The sequence below is a fragment of the Lepidochelys olivacea genome, assembly GCF_965140295.1.
Source record: "Lepidochelys olivacea isolate rLepOli2 genome assembly, chromosome: 5".
Taxonomy (NCBI): Eukaryota; Metazoa; Chordata; order Testudines; family Cheloniidae; genus Lepidochelys; species Lepidochelys olivacea.
In genome coordinates, this window is record NC_140415.1 from 81,606,814 (window position 1) to 81,622,864 (window position 16,051).

Genomic DNA, 16,051 nt, shown 5'->3' on the forward strand with positions numbered 1-16,051 from the left:
CTTTTCCAAGCTGAGCAGTCCCAGTCTTTTTAATCTCTCCTTGCTTGGGAAGCTGTTCCATACCCCTAATCATTTTTGTTGCCCCTTTCTGTACTTTTTCCAATTCTAATGTATCTTTTTGGAAATGGGGCAGCCGGAACTGCATGCAGTATTCTAGGTATGGATTTATATCATAGCATTGTGGTATTTTCTGTCTTATTACCTATCCTTTTTGTAATATTTCCTATTCTGTATGGATGCAGTATGTATGGTTTGCACCAGTGCAGCTATGTCAGTGTAACTATGCCCAGTAAAGCCACCAATGTAGCAATTGATGAAATAAAAAGTTAGCCCAGGGCATGTGCATGTCACTGAAAAAACAGGGACTGAAGATGGAAAGTGACCTCTGACACCAAGATTTTGGCTCTTTTCTAGTGCATTTGTGGTAATATTTTCTACAGATGAGCTGAAACAAAGAGCTAAATCCTCAGATGGTGGAAATCAGCATTAACTCCAACTGATTTTAGTGGCATCATACTGATTTAAACTAGTCAAGGATCCAGTCCACAAGCTCTAGAGTTTCGACAGGCTGTTAAATCTGAAATTCAGTTATGACAATTTCTGTTTACTTCAACATTGAATAGAGCTTTCAGGAAGCAAAGCAAAACTGACCACTTCAGCCACTATCACTGACAAATACTCCCGTCCTGCTGGTTCCATGGAAACACCAGGTACAATTAATAAACAATCAAGATACAGTCAGTGATGGCAGTGTTAGAGAGGAAACATCTGGATCCAAACATGGCTGGTGAGGAAATATGTGGGTCTTGTCAATTCCAGGGTGGTTTGATCTAGGAATAGTTAGTGAGGAAACACTATTTACTAACATCTATTTTAAATGAAAACTGCAAAATGGGCAGATGCTTAAGAACTGCTTTTACAGAGGAAGCACTCTCTATAGCATACAAAATTCAGTGGCAGAAAAATAAAATGGTAATTTAAAGGCTGTTTTTTCAGTGAAGGCAGTGAAGTGCACATGTCCTGGGATATCTTTTTATTTCATCAGTTGCTACATTGGTGGCTTTATTGAATTTCTGCATCATGCCCTCACTGCTATCCAGATGAGACAGATTGACTAAGAATCTGTCCCACATCAGAAGTCTGGACATAAACTGTCAAAAAGAATTTATTTCTCTCTTTAAAACCATGAAAATGATTGTATGAGGGTTACAATCATATTCTCTGTGGATGTTTCTCCACAATTTTATCATTAGAAATAAAATATTGGTGGCTTAATATTAAACTGGATAAGATAAACCTTAATCATGGGAACAACATTATAAAAACTTTGGTTTAAAACATTTTGACAGGAAACAAACAACCAAACCTGAAATGAAACATTTTTTAATGGGAGAATGCAGAGAGGAACAATCACATATTCCAAAATGCAGTCTCATTTTAAAAAACACAGCACTCTTTAGAAATTGCAACTATAGGCCATAAATGCAACAATACATTCAGCTTATCAGTTTGGAAACTGGTATTTTGTCTTGTGAAACTTAGCAAAATATTTCAATTAAATAAATTCAAGAATCAAATAACATTTTATCCACATGTGATTTTTAAAGGTAATTTCAATTGATACTAACCAACGAAGCTCAAAGAATCCAGTACCAGTGAAGAAAACACAAGACAAAGAGGTAGGAGAAACAATCATTTATAATTTTATAAATCCCTGACAAAGAAATTGTGATATCCTCCTTTTATTAGTTCACAGAGTTTAAATTCTCACTCTTTTGTATAGTTTTGTGGTTTCTTCGAGGCTGTACTGACATTAATTCAATCTTATAAAGGAGTAGATACTTCTTACCATTCTTTACCTTTTAGTGAATTTACCCTTTTCACAGGAGAAATTTTAGTATAAGATGAATTTCAACTTGCACACTTACAAGTCACTGAAAAATTCAGATCCTTATTGTGCTTCAATATAAATAGTTTGACTGTGTGTAAAGTTCCTAGATAGTATGGTGAATGGCATTTCAGAAGATGCTTATTATAATCATAGGTTTCAGAGTAACAGCCGTGTTAGTCTGTATTCGCAAAAAGAAAAGGAGGACTTGTGGCACCTTAGAGACTAACCAATTTATTAGAGCATAAGCTTTCGTGAGCTACAGCTCACTTCCTCAGATGCATATCGTGGAAACTGCAGCAGGCTTTATATATACACAGAGAATATGAAACAATACCTATTCCCACCCCACTGTCCTGCTGGTAATAGCTTATCTAAAGTGATTTCCAGCACAAATCCAGGTTTTCTCACCCTCCACCCCCCCCACACAAATTCACTCTCCTGCTGGTGATAGCCCATCCAAAGTGACAACTCTTTACACAATGTGCATGACAATCAAGCTGGGCTATTTCCTGCACAAATCCAGGTTCTCACATCCCCCCCACCCCCATACACACACAAACTCACTCTCCTGCTGGTAATAGCTCATCCAAACTGACCACTCTTCAAGTTAAAATCCAAGTTAAACCAGAACATCTGGTGGGGGGGGGGTAGGAAAAAACAAGAGGAAACAGGCTACCTTGCATAATGACTTAGCCACTCCAAGTCTCTATTTAAGCCTAAATTAATAGTATCCAATTTGCAAATGAATTCCAATTCAGCAGTTTCTCGCTGGAGTCTGGATTTGAAGTTTTTTTGTTTTAAGATAGCGACCTTCATGTCTGTGATCGCGTGACCAGAGAGATTGAAGTGTTCTCCGACTGGTTTATGAATGTTATAATTCTTGACATCTGATTTGTGTCCATTTATTCTTTTACGTAGAGACTGTCCAGTTTGACCAATGTACATGGCAGAGGGGCATTGCTGGCACATGATGGCATATATCACATTGGTGGATGTGCAGGTGAACGAGCCTCTGATAGTGTGGCTGATGTTATTAGGCCCTGTGATGGTGTCCCCTGAATAGATATGTGGGCACAGTTGGCAACGGGCTTTGTTGCAAGGATAAGTTCCTGGGTTAGTGGTTCTGTTGTGTGGTATGTGGTTGTTGGTGAGTATTTGCTTCAGGTTGCGGGGCTGTCTGTAGGCAAGGACTGGCCTGTCTCCCATGATTTGTGAGAGTGTTGGGTCATCCTTTAGGATAGGTTGTAGATCCTTAATAATGCGTTGGAGGGGTTTTAGTTGGGGGCTGAAGGTGACGGCTAGTGGCGTTCTGTTATTTTCTTTGTTAGGCCTGTCCTGTAGTAGGTAACTTCTGGGAACTCTTCTGGCTCTATCAATCTGTTTCTTTACTTCTGCAGGTGGGTATTGTAGTTGTAAGAAAGCTTGACAGAGATCTTGTAGGTGTTTGTCTCTGTCTGAGGGGTTGGAGCAAATGCGGTTGTATCGCAGAGCTTGGCTGTAGACGATGGATCGTGTGGTGTGGTCAGGGTGAAAGCTGGAGGCATGCAGGTAGGAATAGCGGTCAGTAGGTTTCCGGTATAGGGTGGTGTTTATGTGACCATTGTTTATTAGCACTGTAGTGTCCAGGAAGTGGATCTCTTGTGTGGACTGGACCAGGCTGAGGTTGGTGGTGGGATGGAAATTGTTGAAATCATGGTGGAATTCCTCAAGGGCTTCTTTTCCATGGGTCCAGATGATGAAGATGTCATGTTCACTAACATTTTTTAACCAATATGATGTTAAACATAGTTTTGCACCTACCATAGATGAGACAAGTTGTGTTTTAAAATGTGTCAGCTTCTCATGGTTAACTCCACCTTAGAGTTAACTATGTTCAGCTAGGACCTTTTTTAAACATGACTGTCCTTGTCCACAAAAAGGACAAAATCATGTTTAACTTGGTGTTAGTTGACATGTTTGTTAACACAATGCATTTCTCCAGTGTAGCCAACATCTAAGACAGTTGATTTGTTCCCTCATTAATCTCTCTCATCCTTGGATTTTTGGGATCTTGTGCTCTTAAATCTTTTCCTCTGCTTGTTTAGCAGCTCTGGCAATAGCTTCACCATTAACACTTTTCTATGTCAGATCCCCCCATATCTCTCTCCCATCTACAGCTGGTCAGAAAATAGGTTTGTCCTCCAAGCAAAATGTCTCTGGAAATTTAAAAAATTGTTTTCATCAAAATTTTCCATGGAAAATGTTGCCATTTTGGCAAAAAATCAAAACCTGGAAATTTTTGTTTGAAAACCAAAAATTTGTATTGGGAAATGCAATTGTGGTGTCTCATGGTAATTGTAGCGCAGGTGCTTCATGCCACCATTCTCCTGTATGGGCCAGGCCCACTGGCCAGCCTATTTCTCCCAGGATGCACCATGGTCTCATTTATTGGTGAGCTGCTGTGGTGCACCTTGGGAAGTCCATATCTGTGGTGCACCATGGGAGATGTAGTCCAGCTGAAGAGCACCCAAAATCTATTATTTTTTAAAAATTTCATATTTTTGCATCTGACTCATAATTTTTGCATTCTTGGGGTTGGCAATACTGGGAAGGGGATGACATCAAAGTAGGGTTTGGAGTCCATGTTCTCTGGGGGAGATAGAAAAGAGGGATACATGGAAAGATAGCAGAAGGCTAGAGAGTCAAGCATGGTGACTGAATGGGGATGCACAGGAATGGAGAACATGCAAAAAAGGTCAAGGAAGGGTGGCAAGACACTGGAGGTCATGACATGGAGTGCAAACTTCCAGGGAAAGCATGGAGACGAGGGACAGGGGATTGGAGGAGGGGTTCTGGGGATGGAGAAAGGCAGAGTTTTATGGCTGTTAAACTCTAAACATTTAACATTTTCTAGCTATAAACCTTCAAGTTCCCAATTCTACGAAGACTGATGCACATGTTTAACTTTATGAGCTGTGTGTAGACCCATTCCTTGAAAGTCAATGGGAGCTGAGCACTTCATTTCCTTAGGTTGCTTTGAAAATCCCAGTAAAAAGACATGCCATTTTGATGGAGATCCTTGCAGCAATCCTTTAAAGCGTGTCAGACACAGTAGTTCAAGATAAGCATCGTTCAGCTTCTCTTTAAGGAATTCCGTGAAGTTTTCATGTTCTACTTTGGAGGCTGAAGTTCAGAGTACTTCAAAGTAAATTTATATCTAAAGCAGCTTTGTAACAGAGTTTCAGAACTTTTACTGTATCTCACATTGATTAGATTAAATTATAACAGTGATTAAACAAGACTGTAACCCTTCTCAGATCCACATGAAGTGTATGTAGCCTTCAAAAATAATAATACTTTTGTCTATTAGGCATCCACCATTTAATATACAAAACAAATAGAAACATCATAGAAAATAAAACTAAGTACACTGTATATTATAAAAGGCAAGAGGACAATCAGATAATGGTCATGAGAGGTTAAAATTGAAAATACTACTGAAATAAAAGTTGGTGTTCAGATGCTTTTAAAATAAAATGTGAATTAGAGATAGAAAAGAATATTAATGTATGATGTACTGTGTTTGCTTTCAAGCCAGCACCCCGCCTGTCAACTTTTTGGAAGAGATATACACACTTCCAGTGCAGCATTATAATGAAAATGTATAAATCCTATTTTGGGAAAGAAGTCATACATAGTCTGAACACTAAAGGCATCGTTATAACTCCAGTAACCATCTTAACCATCCTAACACATGGGTGAGCTGGACTGGTTTCCAGCAATGAATTTGTCAGTGCTTGGCTGAGGCCTAAAGTCTTGCTGAAAGCTGGTACCTGGTCTGCCAGCATCACACTTAGTGCTACAAATTGCATTTCTATATCATAAGTAAGGTAGTTTCAAATCTCTGCAAAAGGCACAGTTTATCCATTCTTTAGTGCGATAGCATTTTTCCTTTTGCTCTCCCCTCAAAAAACTGGGGTGTAGGTGGAACTATGTGCAAATTATAAGGAAACAAAATAAGAAAGCAAATGCAAAATGAAGATTGCCATAGCGTTAATAGCTTGCATATATTGCCCACAATGTGGTTTTCTGGATTATTATTTTTATGTATTATTGTTTATGAATTTCCCCCATTCTGCAAACCCCTGCAAGTAATTTTACTTATGTGTATCTCATTGACTCAGTTACTGACATGCTCCAAATCAAAATAAGGATATGGTCCCTGAGCGGAGGAGACTACACTCTAGGGTACTGATCCTGCAAACATCAAGTCCTCAGTGTAGAACTTAAAATGATGAGCAGTCCCATTGTCTTCAAAGGGACACCTCATTGTAATGCACTTTAATACACCTGGTAGTAAATTGCAAGATGACTTTAAAAGAGATGAAATTCTCTAGGCTTGATCCTACAAACACTTAGGTGAGTAATTTTGCTCATGTGAATAGTCCCATTAGATCAACTCATGCCGCTGAAACTATTGGGGGAGGGTCTGCTTAAAAAGTGATGGCATGTTATGGGACTTCTCACATAAGTGAACATCGGGCCTTTCATTATTATTTACTTGTTCAGTGCTGACTTTATTAAAACTGATGGCACAATAAGGCTGATTGATGTCAGTTGCAGGATGAGGCCCTAAGGTTATATATTTGTCATGGCTTTTCACAAGAGTCACAGATCCTGTGACTTTCATGGTTTAAAATAAAATATCCACAATGTTCACATTTTGAAGCTCTTGCACATGGGAGGGTGTGATGATGGTGACAGATTTCCTGGTGAGCCCCAGGGCTGCCCCTATTAAAATACTGGGCCATGTGGAGGAAGTCTCATAATTAGTGCTAGTGGCTGGCCAAAAGGGGAGTCACATATTCTCTGATTTTTCTTTGAGTGTGTGGAAAGAGTCAGAATGTTCAGAGCTGGTTTGCATGTTCAGAATGTTGAATGTTCAGAGCTGGTTTGCATTGCATGTTGAATGTTCAGAGCTGGTTTGCACAGTGCTGCTGCTCCTTCTGCAGAGGCAGAGAAGCTGTACTGAAGATGCAGCATGGCTCTCTGCTGCTCAGGTGCATCAAAATAAGACAAAGTGCCACCCTTCTTCCCCACCACACCCCATTGCTCCTGGAGAAATAGGCCTTGCTATGGGCAAGTCTGCACTTAAAACGTTGGGTCGGCACAGAGGCACTGGTGAAGCTGCATTGCTGTAGCGCTTTGATGAAGAGACTGCTCTGAGAGGAGAGAGCTCTCCTGTCAGCAGAGTTAATGCTGCTTCCCAAGAGGCAGCAGCTATGTCGATGGGAGAAGTTCTCCTGCCAACATAAGGCTGTCTACATGGGGTAGGGTGGGGGAAGGGGATTAGGTCTCACAGGCATGTGGATTTTTCACACGCCTGAGCGACATAGTTATACCAATATAGGTCTGTAGTGTAGACAAGACCTATGAAATATTAGGTTGGGAATTTTTTCCCTATCATCCCAGGAAATAACCTTATGCCTTGAAATACAGGTTTAATTACACTTGTTGCTTTCTTTAGCTTGAAACCTAACTGTGAGCTTGAATACTAAAGTATTTGTGCTGGATTCTGGAAGTGGTATATTGTATATGGGTTGAGACACTGCTCTGTGCAGAAGATAGATGGTCTTCCCCCCTCCCCCCAAAACAAAACAAAATAATGCTCATCAAAGTGCTAGCACGGAGTCTGCTAAAGGATCTAGGCTGGGTCTAACCATACCCTTCGCTTTCTGTGACTGTGATTGGACCATGTTAAATTTAAAATCTGGACCCAACTCATGTATGTTAGATAATCTTTTTGAGGAATGATGCTTCTGTCAAATCTATTTGGTCCAGCCAGGAACATTTTTTAAACATTTTAAATTTGTGATAATCACAAGATCTGAATGCTAGTTATCTCCATAAGGGTTTGTCTTCATTACAAAGTTAACTCGAGTTATACCTCCAGTGTTGCTCCTAACTCAAGTCCACCCACACACAAAAGGCCTTTAACTTGAGGGTGGTGGTGCTTTTAACTCTCAAGTTGGCTCACTGGTCGGGGGTATATACTAAGGCCATGCCTACACTACAAAATTAAGTTGACCTAGCTTATGTCAGCATTATATCATTTGTGTGTGTCTAGACTTTGGTCCTTGTGTCAGCAGTGCATGTCCTCACCAGGAGTGCTTCTTCTATCAATTGTACTGTCATTGTGGGGCGGAGCCTGAAAGCCAGTAACAGTCGACCTAAGCTACGCAGTGTCTACACTGACGCTGCACCAAACTAACTACATCAACCTTGACTCTATGCCACTCATGGAGATGGAGTTATTAAGTTGGCGTAGTAGGATACTTACATTGGCAGGAGTGACATTTAAGTGTAGATGCTCCTGTAGTTAGGTCAATGTAAGCTGCCTTGCATCGAGCTAACTCTGTAGTGTAGGCCAGACCTAAGCTCGAGTGAGCACAACTCACGAGCTGCTACCACAACCAATTTGCAGTGTGGATGCAGGCTAACTCCACTCAAGTGCAACTAATTCTCCAATGCCTCCCCTCAATTTGCCCCATGTGCCCAGAAAGGATGGACAAGCTCTCCCACAATTCACTGGGAAAGAACTCATACAGGAAATGAGCTTACTGCAGGACACAGCACCATGGAATACGTTTTAATGCTATGCAGAAGTGAGTGCAGCACCACTATGGACACAACAGCTCAAGTGTTATTTCACAGCATGGCTACTTTCACTCGACAGATGTAACTGGAGAGTAGATAACTTGAATTAATTCTGCAGTGAAGACATAACCTAGCAGGGTGGTAGGATTGTTCTGTTGACCATGTTGACAGGTGTTAGAATCCTGCAGGGAGATTGATTCCTGCTGACTCACTGGGTATGTCTACACTGCAATTAGACACCCATGGCTGGCCTGTGCCAGCTGACTCAGGCTTGCAGGGCTTGGGCTAAGTGGCTGTGTAATTGTGGTGTAGACACTTTGACTCAGGCTACAGCCTGAGCTCTGGGACCCTCCCACTTTGCAGGGTCCTAGAACCTGGGCCCCAGCTCGAGCCCAGGAATCTACATGGCAATTAAACAAACCCTGTAGCCTGAGCCCTGTGAGCCCGAGTCAGCTTTTAATTGCAGTGTAGACATACCCATCATGGCAAATGTAGCACCATTAACTCAACCTGGACGATGAGAGAGGTGGGAGTAGCCTCTTTAGACAGAAGGGACTAGGGAGTAGGACAGAGAGGTCTATGCAGGGAAACTTTAGACCTTTAGCCATGGTTAGGGAGAGAGTTTAGGCTGTTGTTTTGATTACTGACAGTAAACACCAGGAAGATAATAGGTTTTGGATTAAATATAGTGTGTGTAGGTTGTACAAATCCGGGTGAGACTTCCACCTATGCAGCCAGTCCTCTCCCTGAGTTATGGTAACTGGCATTTTTAATTCATATAATATTTCCCCAAACATTTTATGTATAGAAGAGATAACATTTTGCCATTTTAAAAACTTATATTCCTTAATTCTTCCCACTATGGTCTCCTCATCTCTCTCACTCATTCATCCTCAGTTACAGTTTGGGTTTCTTTCTCAATTCTCCCTCCTTCACCACTTAGTCTTTTCCCTCCTTCTTTCAACACAAAGTTCTTCTGCACTCTAGCACCTCCAGCTCATCTGTAACACAGTACCTATGATCACGGGACATCTGCAACCCCCAGCTTATCTGTTACCCAGTCCCTACCAATGCCAGTTCATGTGTTACCTGTGTATCTGTACCACACAGCCACACCAACCCATCTGCACAATGACAGATTCTCCTAGCCCATGTGAACCTTTCATCCTAAGGCTTTAAGAGTGTGGGTTTATCCTTGGTGTTTTTCCTCTTCTGCAGACAGAGGAAGCACAACAGCCCCTTCTGGCTGGAGGTTAGAAGAGTAGGATAAAAAACAAACAAACCATCAAGCCTGCCAGTGCTGAGGGCTGAGGCTGAGTAGGCTGTGGAAGGGAATTGAGGAGGTGAAGGGCATGCTCCCATCAACGGTCCTGACGGGATTAACTTTGTAAAAGTTTGGCTACTGAAATCCAGTGTAAATGCTGTTAGGTTCTTTGCTGGTGATTCTGTATTATATATTGTACTTCAAAGCAGGGCAGGATAGACCTCAACTAAAATGCAGCTTGACTTCATTAAGGATGAGTGAAGTGGAATATGCTAACACAGGAGAAGGCTGGACAAATGACTGCTGCTCAAAATAGAAATCTTTATGAATTTCACTCTCATGTTAGTGGTTATAATGTAACACCAGTCAAAGGATATAAATATTTAGATGGACTTGTAATAGATTCATTACGTTGGCATATAAAAAACAAAGTAAGGCCTAAAGAGACTTTCTTATGTGCAGTATCATATAAGATTTGTTTATACATTTGCTGGCATACTTTTCCTTGTTCGTGTCCTTGTAGAACATCCAGCTTCTTTATGGGACCCTTCAAATTAATTTTTAATTAATACTTTAAGGACCATTCAAAGGAAAGCTTACCTATATATAGATATAAATAGCAGCAAACATTTTACTCAAGTTACGGCAAATGTTAATAGGTTTCTCTTGTGTTTGACACAATCAATAGTGTTAAATATCTCTTTCACGTATATAATTTCATCTTCAGTTGATGGAACTAATTCTGTTTCAAAGAAAAATAAATTCTATGAGACTGGATCATAAGATGTAGAATTATGACATACTGGTGGTTTAAATATTTTTTTCAGCTAAGATAATAACTGAATATTTTATCACCTAAGGTTAACTCTGCTACTGGGTTCACATTTGAAAGTTATCCAATAACTGTTTACAGCCTATTATTTCTGAGGGATTAAAATGACACAAATTTCTGTCTTCATTTTTTACCTACTATTGTTATAAATCATACACAAAAGTACTGCAACTGAAATATATGAGTTGTGAAAAATATTTCCCTACTATTCTCCTTCAGCTATGGTAATCTCAGCTGTTGTAAATATAGTAAATACAAATTGTTCAAATAAATCTGATTTTCAAGTTGACACTGTCCCCTTTAACTAGAAAAGGCAATGTGGGCAGAGCTGGCCTTTTGCATTTCTGGAAGAGTCAGCAAGTGGACTCCTTCATCTCATTCCCACCCCCAAAAGTAAGTGACTTATTTTAAATAATAATAATATTTTTTTAGAAAGTGGGGGAGAATCGTTTGGCTGGTACCAGCATCCTCTGCCAAAACCCATGTGGAGTACTGCATAAAATTTCAACAGAATGGGTTTATTGTTAGAGACATTTCTTTCTCTCTCCTCCTCCCACATCCTACAAAGGTTACATGGTTGTGAAAAGGGACAACTCTTGCAACAAAGATGGAAATCTTGAAGGAGGAAAACATACCGTCATTCAAATCTCTCCATGTGTCAGCACTTATATCTACTATATCTACCGCTCCTACCTCATTTCTGACCTGTAGCTGTCTGTTCAACTGAGTTATTGAAAATCAGGACAAAAATCATATAGCAGAAAAGTCAGTGTTTTGTCCCTTAACCTCTCTCTCCCCCACTTTTGTTCTTGTTTGATGCTATGAAGCTATTTATATTATTCCGAAAGGACTTTCAGGGACTATTAGCTAATGGAATTAGGAATGTTAGGGAGGAGTTATTTTTTTAAACAATCAAGTCTGTTCAGTGCTGTTACTGTTTGTGTGTGTGTGTGTGTGTGTGTCAGTGTCACTTCGACATAAAACGCGGCTTGAAGGCACACTAGCTGACATAATTGAAATGTATGAAGCAAAATCACAGTTCTTACTGAATACGCTGTAATGCTCTCTTTAAGGATATAGATCTTGATTCAATATTTTAATTATCAGAGCAATAGTAGTAAAATTTCACATTGCTAGTTCATTGGTTAATAAAACATAGTAATGAAAAAATGGAATTATTCATGCCCTTTTATTCTGCCATGGACATGTGAGCTGTAATTTTAAGTAGTTGTTTTTTGCCAGAGCTGCCTGTCATGGGTTGTCCAGTACCCTTTTACGTGCAACCAGCATTTATCACTGCTGTATTGCTTTCAGATTTTTACATAGCAATTTACATAAACCACTATGTTTTTTGAGGGAGGAGAAAGCAGAAAAGTTTAATATTTGTTTACAATCTTTGTTTTGGCAGCAGAAATGTGTTGTGTTATGTTAGACCTCACTTCCAGGCTGAATTAAAAGAAACAGAGGAATGCAAATAAAGTAAATTCAGTTTGAAATGTTGATTTTATAATGAATTATTTAAATGATATTGTGGAGCTCTCTTTTTGTTTGATACCCCTACAGCACAAACAAAGAGTGCAAATCAAGTTGAAAATAAATGAATCAGTAGTGCAGCATAATATGCAAGTACAGCTTCTGAACTGTCATGGTGAAATGAGTTAGTGTATTAAACATCACGTTTGGATTAAGGTTCTCATCTATAGCACTTTCTAAAAATGGTAACAGTAAACTCAATGTGATTTGCAACAGGAAGAATTTTTGTTGATTTTTGTAGAAGTGCCATAATTGAACTGTTTATGAATAGTGCCTGAAATTGGCAATACTATTGCCTAGGCCATACCTGCTTAAACTTAAAATGGACAAACAAAAATGTAAGAGAGTGCTTCATACCTCTTAGAAAATTTTGGCTCTTGGGTAACTTCCAGTCTTGCTCACCTCACCCAATGGTGATTCTTGTCCTCTCCCTTCCTCAACTTTCTCTGTATATAAAAATGCTTAATGAGAAGATAGAATGGGATTCCCACCTCTACCTGAACCAAATTTTAAGATCCTTGGTAGACGATGACCATATAAACAGGATTTAGACTAGTCTCATTGATGCGGTATCTATAATCTGACTGGTATAAAAGTGGTGACTGTTTAAGATACTATAAAATGGTCAGGGAGGTCAACTAGGAAAGGGAAAAAGCACAATATCCAGAATAAATTCACTTTAAAATGTGGTTTTTCCCTAAGCCACGTTGATATCTTATCCTCTTCACTTAACTTGGTTGGATTATCAGACATATCTAACATAATCATTTCTCTGCCATTGTGGGGGCCTCTGGCACTGGTGCATCTCCATCTCTCCTATTCTCTGCCTGTGGCACATAATAGTCCAGTCTCCTATAGATTGTAATATCTTGATCTAATTTTAGTTGCTGTGTTTAGTGTGTGGGTGGTGTTGGTGGCCTGTGATATACAGGAGGTCAGACTAGAGGATCTGTTGGTCCCATCTGACCTTAAACTCTATGACTGTATGACTTTACCCAAGATATGGGAGCTAATTGTCCTATTCCATTCAGCACCAGTGTGGCCTCAACTGGAATACTGTATCCAGTTCTGGGTGCCACAGTTTAAGACAGATGTGGGCACATTGGAAAGAGTCCAGAGGACAGCAACAAAAATGATAAACAGTTTAGAAAACTTGACCTATGAAGAAAGGTTAAAAAGCATTAGCCTTGAGAAAAGAAGACAGATAACTGTCTTCAAATATGTTAAGTGCTGTAATAAAGAGGACAGTGATCAGCTGTTCTCCATATCCAGGACAAGGATTAATCAACTTAATCTGCAACAGATTTAGGCTGGATATTAGGAAAAACTTTTGAACTATAAGGGTAGTTAAGCACTGGAATAGGCTTCAAAGGTAGGCTGTGGAATCCCTGTCATTGTAGGTTTTTAAGAACAAATTGGACAAATACCTACCAGGAATGGCCTCAGTTTACTTGGTCCTGCCTCAGTGCAGTGGGTTGAACTACATGACCTTTCAAGTTCTCTTCCAGCCCTACACTTTTATGTTTCTGTGATTGCTGCAAAAAGATCTTTCAGGCCATATATCCATCCATAACTGGGACTAATACAGTACTGCCAACTCCACACATTCAAAAATCCACACATTCAAAAATCAGCCCTCCTACCCCCGAGCCCCCAAATGGCTTAAAATCATGAGAGTTTCAAAATAATAAATTTGGGGTTCTTTCTATTTGTCTTGTGTTTTCTGAGTCTTGAAGGGTTCCCACTTTGAAGCTTTTCGCTGCAACCATAAGGATTTTTTTTAAATGAAAGTTGAAATACTCACAATCACCTGACTCCAGGAACTGGGACTTTAATTAAAGCACCAAATATTGTGAGACTTGTGATAAAATCATGAGTGTTAGCAAAACTGTAATAAGTTTTCCATATGTGGACAGGAAAAGAACACTGAACAGTTTTTTCACTTGGTGGTACAATTTCCCCCTGACTTCAAAGGGAACAATGTTTGATTTAGATAGATATAAATAGAATAAATACATCCTTATGAGCTGCTGCTGCCTACTTGGTCAAAATATTTCTTTAAAAGTGCCTAAACTATCCTGTTATTTTGGAGCTACAGGGCCATAACATAATGAGAAGAAAATACACACACACGTGCGCACACACACTTCTACACACAACAGGATGGAGTGGTTGATTGGGAAGAAGCAGGAGTGTAGAAAGTAGATCTATGATTATACAGATATACTTTTCAAAATCAGCTCTATAGAGGGCTTAAGGGTGTGCCAAGACTAGAGCTTTGTGGCCTGGGAGGAAGGAGTAGGGGAGAAAACTCCATGTCCTCCAAGCCCCTCTAGACATCCCAATTCCAGCTTTGTTTTTGGAACCAAAATGTGATCCATAGTGTTTATAATATATGTGCCAGAATATTCTCATGGTACCAGAAAAACACATAGAGGGGATAGATTCTTACAGGTGTCTGAGCCAGCCAGAGGCCTAAAGGCCAACTTTCAATGAAAAACAAAAAATTAATTTACTTATGCAAAATATAGTTTTACACATGTGGAAGAGCTGGCAGGAATGTCTCTGAATCTCAGTGAATGTGACATTGTTGCTAAGATCCTCACACTTGTGGATTTTTGCTCAAAATCAAAGTGGCTATGAAAGATTGCTTTTATAGTTACATTTAAAAACTGCTTGTGTCTGTCTTTGAATGCACACTGATTTTGGGTCTGATGCCCATATAAATATAGATCATAATTATCATTAAACCACTTTTTATAGAGTAATGTAGTTCTTCACATCAAAACAAGTTAAGAATACGAAAAATATTACAATGGCATTAGCTTAGAAAAACTGTGAAGAACACAAAAGCACAATGCACTAGGGAAATACAGTTTAATTTTTTCTGAACTGATTCAAAATGGAAGGTTTCAGATTAGTTCAATAAAATGAAATATTCCAGTTAAGATTGAACCGAGCAGAAAAAAAAATTCATTTTGATTTTCCTGACAGAAAATTGAAAAATTTCAGCACAACTGAACACAACACAAATTTCTTGGGGAAATTTTTTATTTTTGTCTGAAACTGCATTTATCATCTGAAAACTACTCTTGCAGAAAATTCTTGACCAATTCTACCTATTATTTTGTATCCTTTTTCTACCATTGCAAATAGGTAACAAGCATGCTAGGAGTAAGTATAATGAATTATTTTAAAGTTAATTGTATTGCATTTTACTTGACATTTTATAACCATAATTTACAGCTCTATTTAACTTGCACTTGAGTCCCCTGAATATTAAGAGATTCAATGTTTTAGAGTCTGGATGGAGGGGCAAGAGGAGAGTGTCCAGAAAAGCTACCAGATGGAACTGTAGGGTTAGCTCAAGTTCTATGCCAGTCTCAGAGACTCATGACAACAGAAAGTCCACCAGACCAGGATGATGCAAGTGTCAAAAAACTTTGCAACTTCCCCTCTGTTAAGGGGCCTGTATGTGGCCAACACAGGCCCCAAAGGAGAAAATCTTGGCCTGAGGCGGAACATGGGGAGAGTCATCAGTTTTGCACTAGAACAATGTGCCCCTCACAGCCTCTGCCAGGGGAGCTCCAGTGGATTTCACCTCCTAAAAATGGAGTGTTCTCTTTCTTTCCCGTCTCCCTTTCCCCCAAGAAAACAATGAGGGAAGGGTAGCTGTGAAGCTAGCTCCTGCCCTCATTTAAGATGGATCTGACTTGGAGCACGGAGGGGGCAAAGCTGGCTCAGGGAGGTGTAGCATCTCCCTGCATCCATTTCAGTGAATCTGGCACACAAAGCCTATTTTCAGAATGTCAGAGTTGACATGTTTGTCTGACACAAGGTTAGTGCTCAGTCCTGCTTTAGGATGCCTAAATGATCATCACTACAGACCTTGTAA